The sequence below is a fragment of the Pan paniscus genome, chromosome 9, assembly GCF_029289425.2.
Source record: "Pan paniscus chromosome 9, NHGRI_mPanPan1-v2.0_pri, whole genome shotgun sequence".
Lineage (NCBI taxonomy): Eukaryota > Metazoa > Chordata > Mammalia > Primates > Hominidae > Pan > Pan paniscus.
The window spans coordinates 17,844,715-17,853,390 of NC_073258.2; positions in this window are offsets into that span (position 1 = coordinate 17,844,715).

Below are 8,676 nucleotides of genomic sequence, written 5' to 3' on the forward strand. Positions count from 1 at the left end.
AACATGGGCTTGCTACACTTCTTTTCAGCTCAGTCATGCTCCAGCTGTGTGACCAGTTAAGTTTTCTGAACCTCAGACCCTTGGTCGATAGAACAGTCACATAAATACTTAATGGCGGGGCTGATTATGGGTTAAATCACATGGGAATGTGCCTGTCCCATAAGAGGAATTCATTCAACATCATTCCCCTGACCCACCCCACTTTCTCATCCCTATAATAGAGATATTCCTCATCAGTGCTACCTACCTCACCTTCTGATCGGGTTGCATGAGGTTTAGATGTGTCTTAATACTTTAAAACAAAAAAAAAAAAGGAAAAAAATATCTTTTGGAAATTTGACTATTACACGTGGATTTTTGTAATAATAGACAGAGTCTATGGAGATAAGGATTCTGGATTCATATTCTGATCCAAATTCCCTTTCTCTATGCCCACTCCCTGATCAGTCTACTCCCTTAGAAAATTGTTGGGTGGCAGGCCTGGGGCGGTGGCTCACGCCTGTAATCCCAGCACTGTGGGAGGCCGAGGCGGGCAGATCACGAGGTCAGGAGATTGAAACCATCCTGACTAACATGGTGAAACCCCGTCTCTACTAAAAATACAAAAAAAAAAAAAAAAAAAAAAATTAGCCGGGCGTGGTGGCGGGCACCTGTAGTCCCAGCTACTTGGGAGGCTGAGGCAGGAGAATGGCGTGAACCCAGGAGGTGGAGCTTGCCATGAGCTGAGATTGTGCCACTGCACTCCAGCCTGGGCAACAGAGAGAGACTCCATCTCAAAAAAAAAAAAAAAATTGTTGGGTGGCTTAAATGAGCTGTGTCCTCTTGGAAACCCTTAGCCCTTCACCCCTTCCATACACTCACCCATCTATACCATAGGAGGGTGGGTCTGATTATTTTTTTCAATGCCCCCCACTTTTTTTTTTTTTAGCAGAGTCTTAGTTCTAACCTTCTTTGATTCTATGAGCTTATGAAATTAATAGATGAATTAATAAAAAAAGTAGGCAATATGATAATTGGAAGAAGAAAGGATAGGTGGTCAGCAAGAAAAATGAGCGAGAGAGTAAAAAAAGTGAAGGAAGCAATGGAAAAATGGAGCAATGAACAAACAAAAAAAAATTGAGCCTTGCACATTAGCAAAAGGAAGAGGCACCAGGCCGCCTATCCACAGAGAAGATAGACATATATGTTTTCCATACAGCTATTTTTCACCCTCACATACAATGAAGGCAGAGCCATAGTTAGAATTTTTAGTAGCTTGAAGCTAATTTAAACTTCATCGTTCTGTTTGACTAGCATTAAAATATCATATAGATTTTTCTCCAGCGGGTTTGTACATCACCACATAATTGGCACCCTCGATACCTGCTATTACTCTCTCTTCCACAATAGAGGTGGTCAGAAAGTTCAGAGGAAAAAAAATCCCCCTTCTGCATCTACTTGATTTCACAACACAGAATGAATGTGAGACATGGATCTGGTTTTAAATAAATTATTAGCACCATATAATTTCTTGTCATATAATCGAGGGTACATTTCATGTGGAAAAAAAGTGAGAAAATAATTTGCAAATAGGTTTCAGCATGAAAACATGCAAGGAGAATACCTAAAACAGAACTTTTGGTGATGAAAAATGTTTTATAAAATATATGTTTGCTTCCTCTTGTGGTTTCTGCTTCTTTCCCCCTTTTTCAAAAACTGAAAAAAAAATCATTTATGTTGCAGATAACTACTCTTGTTATGGTTTTCTCTCCTTGCATTCGGGGAACTCCACCATGTATTCATTTCAGTTTCATTTTGCTGTTTAAGAATTGGAGATCCTCAAAGTTACAAGGAAAGTCTGGCTTTGTCTGGGCTAATGTCCTGTCCAAAGCCGATCCCTTCTACAGCTTCCCAGGCATTTTGTCATTCTGCCTCTGGTTGTATAGTTTCAGGGACAGGCCACCTGAACATTTATCAGGAAATCATCAGTCTCAGTTTGGGGTCTGTGGGATGGACTTAAATCCTAGATCTACTGTTTACCTGTTGTGAGACCATGGGCAAGTCATTTGACCTTTTAGGGCATTGGGTGCTTTCTGTGAAGTGGAGGTATTCTTAAACCATAGAGGAGATTTCAAAAAGAACATGGCTATAGGAATCCTAGCACAGTGCCTGGTATGCAGTGGTGCTCAATAAAAGTGTAATCTATTCTGCATGATGGCATCTATTCTCTGCTTGACAGATTCCTAGTTCTGTCTGAGAATGAGCTGAAATCTGTCTCCAGGTGACTTCTGCTCCCAGGTGACTTTTACCTATGGGTGGTTGCTCTGACCTTGGACCTACATAGAATAAGCTACCCCTGAGCTTCCTCCAGGTAATGGAAATTCTCAAACATCATGTCTCTTTGGCTCTTCTCATCCCCTCACTCAGTAGCCCCAGTGATAACTGAATGAGCACACCGGATAACACACATTGTGTTAGGGATCACCAGAAATCAGCCAGAATGCCATATGCTAAAGTTCATCTGTCTATGTAAAATGGAAATGGATTGGTGGAGAGGTGTGTACAGGCGTATTCTATAGACATATCTGGTTTCAGAGGCCCAGATGAGGGGTCTGATAGAAATTTCTAGTTGCAAAAGTATCAGGCTCTTTATCCTAACACAGTTCTCTCATCTGTAGCAGATTCATCCTCCAAGCATTTGCTACTAATGAATTATGCATCATACCTAAAAACAAACAACTAAGATATACAGTGACTTCTTTAAATGGTTTAATAAATACAGTATTAACCAAATGTTGATAAATAAAGCACTCATTTTTGTCCTTATCTCAAGAAAGAAAGAATCATCTGGAAGAAGTAGTGATGATCAGTAGATAAGGGCAGACGACCACCTACCACTCATATGCTTCTCAGAAATTCAGGAGGATGCTCTAGCCTCCCCCATTAAAATAGGATTTCTCCTGTGTGTGTGGATTTTGTGCATGTACCTGATGATTTTACTTCACTTAGATCCTTTCTGTCTTCCCAGTCCTGTTGTGACTGCTTTCTCTCAGACCCTTATCAGGTCTTCTCCGGATGAGTAGAATAGCCGATCTCCCTGCATGTAGGCTCAGCTGCCTCTAATACACAGTCCCAGGGTTGTTTCTAAATACCAAATCCAAGTGTAATGCACTTCTATTTAAAGTCGTTAGGTGGGTCCTGATGGCTTCACAAATAAAATGCAATTTCACAGTCTTGCACACAAAACTCTTCAAGATCTGATTCCAGCTGACACACTTCTTCCATATAACTTATTTTTCATTGCGTGCACCATGCTTCTTCCTGTCTCTGCTTTGTACCTGCCGTTTACTGTAGGTGAAAAGCCAATCCCTCCCCTTCTCCATTTGGAAAATATCTTTTTAAAAATTATTTTATTCCCCCCCCCATCAGATAGAAAAAGATTCAGTGCACTTTAATTATGGTAGTGTAACAATTCCAGAGAGTGTCATCACTTGACTGGAACATTCTTTCTTCACCTCTCCGTTCAAATGTCACTTCCTCTGGGAACTCTCCATGACTTCTGCAGGTGGCATTAAAAGCTCCCTTTTCTAAACCCCATAGTGTTCAGCATAGACTTCTCTGTTAGAACTCAACACACCTGTAGCATGTGGTGACTTTTTTTCTATTTGACTTTGAGCTCTCCAAGGGCAAAGTCTGTGTTTTGCTCATATTTGTTCCCATCCTGCTGTCATCTTGCCAGTTTTATTTTTGACTACTAGAGATCAGAGATTTACTTAATAGTTTGGGAAATTGAGACCAAGCAGCAAAATGAAGATTTTACTTATAGATAATCTGTCCTAGTAGACACTGTATTTGATGCTTTAGGTTCACATCCTCATTTAATTTCCCCAAGCCTTTGTGGTAGGTATCTTACGCAGAACCACTTTACCTAATAAGCCAGGGGCTGGGTGGTGACAAGGGGACCTGCTAAATGTCACAGAGTGAGTCGGTGGAAAATCTTGTTCTTCAACCCTGGAGTCCTGAATCTCCTGCCCTGGGTAGCCCATGAGTTCCTTCCTTCTTTCTGCTTCCAGATTCTCCTTTCTTTCCATTCTGTCTTCCTTCCAGATTTTCCATCAACTGCCTTCCTCTCTGTCGTTCTCATTTTTGCTCTCTCCTTTCTTTTTTCTTTCCCAGTCTTTCTCTCCACTAAATTTTTCCCTTTCCTTTGCCTCCCTCCCATCTCTTTTCCCAACTTCTGTTTCTCCTTCTCCTTCTTTTCCCTTTAATTCTGTTTTACTCTTTTCAGCCCAGAAATATTTCCCTAGGAAAGTGAACTTTATTGGCTATCACATCTTTCTTCTTCTGTGCTCAGTTTCCTCCCACCCCCATTTCTTTGGCCCTGGAGCCTCTGGTTACCATGCTCCTCAACCTGACACCCATTCCCTATGCACATGACCCTCTGCAGGTCTGGACACGTGAGCAGCCATCTCATCAGAGTGGAGAATGAAACTTGACACACAGAGTGAGTGCCTATCACTATCTAAGCTTCCAGGTAAAATATGCAGCAAAAAACTTGGTCCAGATAATCACCAAGTTCTGAAGATGAAAAATAACAGCTGTCTTTGGTACTCATTTGCTTGTGAAAACTTTTCTCTAAGAAAATCTTGTGAAGTCCTATACATTTGAAATGTACTTGTTCCATGATCTTTGAAATAAATGCTTAAGAACCATGAAATTACTTTGGGTGAGGGTGGGGGGATGTGTTGATTATTTGATTGCAAACAATTTTGTTCATTTAACTGTTCATTAACATAAAAAGATGAAAAATTCTTGGAACATATTTTGCATAGATTTAGAACTTAAAGAATTTAATCAAAAGTAAATATAACCTTGAGAAATTAAGCAATTAAATATTAGGGAACTAAATGCTAGACTAGTATGATTAATACTGTGGGTATTTTTTTCTTTTTCTTGTGGGGGAAGTCCTTGGTTATTAGAGACTTGTAAGATTACTAAGGACATAACCTCAAGGGACTCACTTCTCAATATCCAAAAGGAGGAACAGAAAGAAAAGACCTCGTCTTAAAAGGTCTGGCTAAGAGATGCTTATAGATATAGGTTTGAAAAAGCAACCCCTATAGAAGTAGGGAGGTGAGAGAAAACTCAGCAGCCTTAAATAAGCAAAGGAAACTTTAGTAACTCTAGGAAAAGTAGAAGTGATTTTAGCTCAATATCTCATAGCTCTGTTCCATAGGGCTGCGAGCTCCTTAAGAGCTAGCCTGTGTCTAATTCATCTTTGCTACTCCAAAGCCTAACATAGCACCTTGGCATAGTAGACATCCAATAAATATTTGTTGAGTGAATGTTACCTAATGTTTCTTGAGTCCTTATTATATGTCAGGCTAAGTCTAAGTACTTTACGTGTATTAACTTTAAATTTCATGACAACCCTAAGGGGTAGATACTTTTAACATTGCCATTTTAACGGGAGAAAACTGAGACACAGGTAATTTAAGTAATTTGTTCAAGGTTTCACAAGTAGCATGTGGCTCAGCTAGGATTTGAACATATAGGGTCTGATTTAATGCTTATATTCTTGAAGACTCCTTGGGACTCTAATATAGGGAGTTCATGAACCATGAACTCTCTTGGTTCCATGCCAGGGAAAGTGGAAGTAGGGTTCCAGTAATAATACTTGGGCAGGAGGGAGGGTCCTTTAGAGATAAAACCTTATTTTGTGCCAGAAAAACACCCAATCTAATCTTATTTAACATTGTCATTAACTCTATGTGGTAGGCAATATTATTCCCATTTGGAAAATTGAGATTCATCAAAACGAAGAATGTGTTCAAAGTCACAAAGCTAACAAATAGCAGAGTCGATGTTCTTTTCACCATGGAATTGTACTTGTTCCACGATCTTTGAAATAAATGCTAGAGAACCATAAAATTGTGAGGTTCACTGACCTCACGCGAAGGTTCTATTGTCACTTAAAAACTCTAGTTCCTGGATTTTTCTTGCTCAGGAAATGTGGCCCAACCTCTCCATATCTCTTTGTTTGCAGAGCATCTCAGCTGCTACTGTCTTCATCTGAACCCTGCTTGAGACAGATCAGTGGGGTAGGGGAAGTGAAACAAAGGAAAAAGGGACATTGGTTTAATGAAGAGAATGAGTTTACAAGAAATGTGTGGACATTGAGCCAAATGCTTAAAGAAACAGGAAGGTTGTTCTAAGAGAGGAGGATGGGGTGGATGCCTTCTGGGCTGAGCCACCATCCTGTCCCAGAGGTCCAAAGATCAGGACCCCAGTCTGTGTTGTAATAACAGAAGAGTTCAGCTTCCCCAAGAGAAGGTCCTGAGGAATCCTGAACTCCATTCTTTTCAAGTGTGTGTTGCTTTCTGGGTTCTGCTTTTAAGTCTACATCTGGGGAAGGCCTTTGTGAGTCTGATCAGCTGAGCCCAGTCACATGACCAAGTCCTAGCTCAAGGGACACCATGATTGTGGCCCAGCCAGTCACTCTCTCAATCTTAGACTTTCGAATTTTGAGTGAGGAACACAAAGAAGTAGGGGTGGTAGAGATTTTGCTGAGCCTGCTTCTTCAGATTGCCAGCAATTTTATGAGCTCCTCAATACTCTTAGAAAGATCCCTGATTGGTGCCAGGGCCCCAGAGAAGTCACTCTCTTCTCTTGCCCAGTTGCAAATTAGTAGGCTAATTTTTGTCCTCCCAGGAAGAGGAAGGAAGCCAAGGAATCTGCAGCCATGTTCAGCTTTTGTCCAGATTCCTGTCAGGAGCCATGTAGAGTGCCTTTAAATACCAAGGTGAGAAGTGGACCTGGAAGAGCTAATACCTTTAAGCAAGGAAACAGCAGTGTCAGCTGAAGGCTGCCATGATATTCTAGGACTATGATTCCCAAAACTGAGCTGACCCATCTGTGGGCTCCATCTGGAGTCACAGGCCTTCACTCTTGGAACTCACGCATATGCCTATATTCACTCTGATGCTCAACTACTGTCCCAGTTTTAGGAAATTGCCTATACTGGTGTCTAAGTCTCCAGCCCTTCACTCAATCTGCCTAATGGACCTTCAGGGGAATCTGACCTTCCATGCATATCCATTTCCAGCTCACAAACAGTTTTGTAAAAATGGACTAAGCTCAACCACAGGGGAAGAAGGACCATAAACCTTCAAAGCCAAAAGGAAGAGACTTGGGTGAAAACCTGCTTGTGTGACATCATCTCTCTGAACTTCAATTTCCTTGTCTGTAAAATGGGAAAAGAAATGGGACCTACCATAGGGTTGTCCTGAGGCGTGAATGAGACAATGCACATTTAAAATCCTTGTATGTTCAATAAATTATCTCGTTGACTTGAATTTATATCCATCTTTTTTCTAGCCATCATAACACCAGAGAAATATACTATTCCTGAATTTCTCCCATAACTGCCATACTTCACAATGATTTCACACCTATTATGTAATTGGCTTTTAAACAATTCCTTTGAAGAAAGCAATAAAGAAATCATGATATTTGCCACTTTCTGATGTCTGCCTCTTTCAGTCCTTTAAAATGCAAACAATCTGCTCATGGGAGGGACCTGTTATTTGCTTAGACACATTCACCTTCATTGGTTCCTGCAGGTTACCCATACCTCTTTGGCTTAAAATTTTGGTTCCATTTTTCAGACTGACACCGTTTGATGTGACCAATATTTTAAATATCTATTTGGGTCATACCTTGATTCTACCCAGTTAATCCCATGGATTGTGAAGTGTCTTTATTCAGACCATCAGAACCCCACTCCTGCAGGCTGCTCATTTTCTCACTGGCTCCATTCACAGAAATCATGAGTAAGAGGCACGTCCCCTGTGGCAGCCCAATTTCCAGCCTGGTTTGAGGTTTCACCACTGGTAACCCCAATTCTAGAAGGAACTCTTTCAGTTTAGATGGTTTTCCAAGGAGTTAATGTCACTTGCTTGTATTCATTTATAATTTTTAATTCTTTTTAACTCGGTGTGTACTGAATTTGTGTATTGCTGTGGTGCCCACACATGATCCTTCTTTCCTTCTCAGGAAATAAACACGTGGGCTCTGATAGCCTGCGGGCTCTCAGCACTTTCAGTGAAATCAGAAACCCTATGTAGCAGATAGGGCCTCTTTTCATTATAGGACCTAGATCCCTAGTGGGTAGTATCTGATATTAACAATGGCTCTAGGCTCATCTGGGTCATTGTTTAAGCTTTGCCATAGTCTAAGCTTTGTGTCTAACTCCATGAAAATTGGTTACATTATTTCACCTCTATAGATTTCAGTGTTTTCATCTGTGGTGCTAGAATAATTATATCTGCCTTGATTAACTCCCAGGATAGTTATGAAGATCCAAAGATATGTGAATATGTTTCAAAAAATTATAAAGTAACATACAAATGCATGATGTTCATATTATTAAATTTAATGCTAATCAAAGTAATTGGCTTTGAAACTGAAATGATACAGAGAAATGAAGCATTTTAAGTATTGGTCAGATGTTAACATTAACCAGCTAATCCCTAAAGTTCTGAGTTTGTGAAAATACTTTGGAAATAATGGCTACGACTGGGCCAAATTTCAGATTTTAGTAGAAACATCTAAGTAGATATTTAAGAAATATGAAATCAGGATTTGCCTCTCTTGTGCCTTCTTTATTAGCCAAGTAAATATAAAGGCACATATATG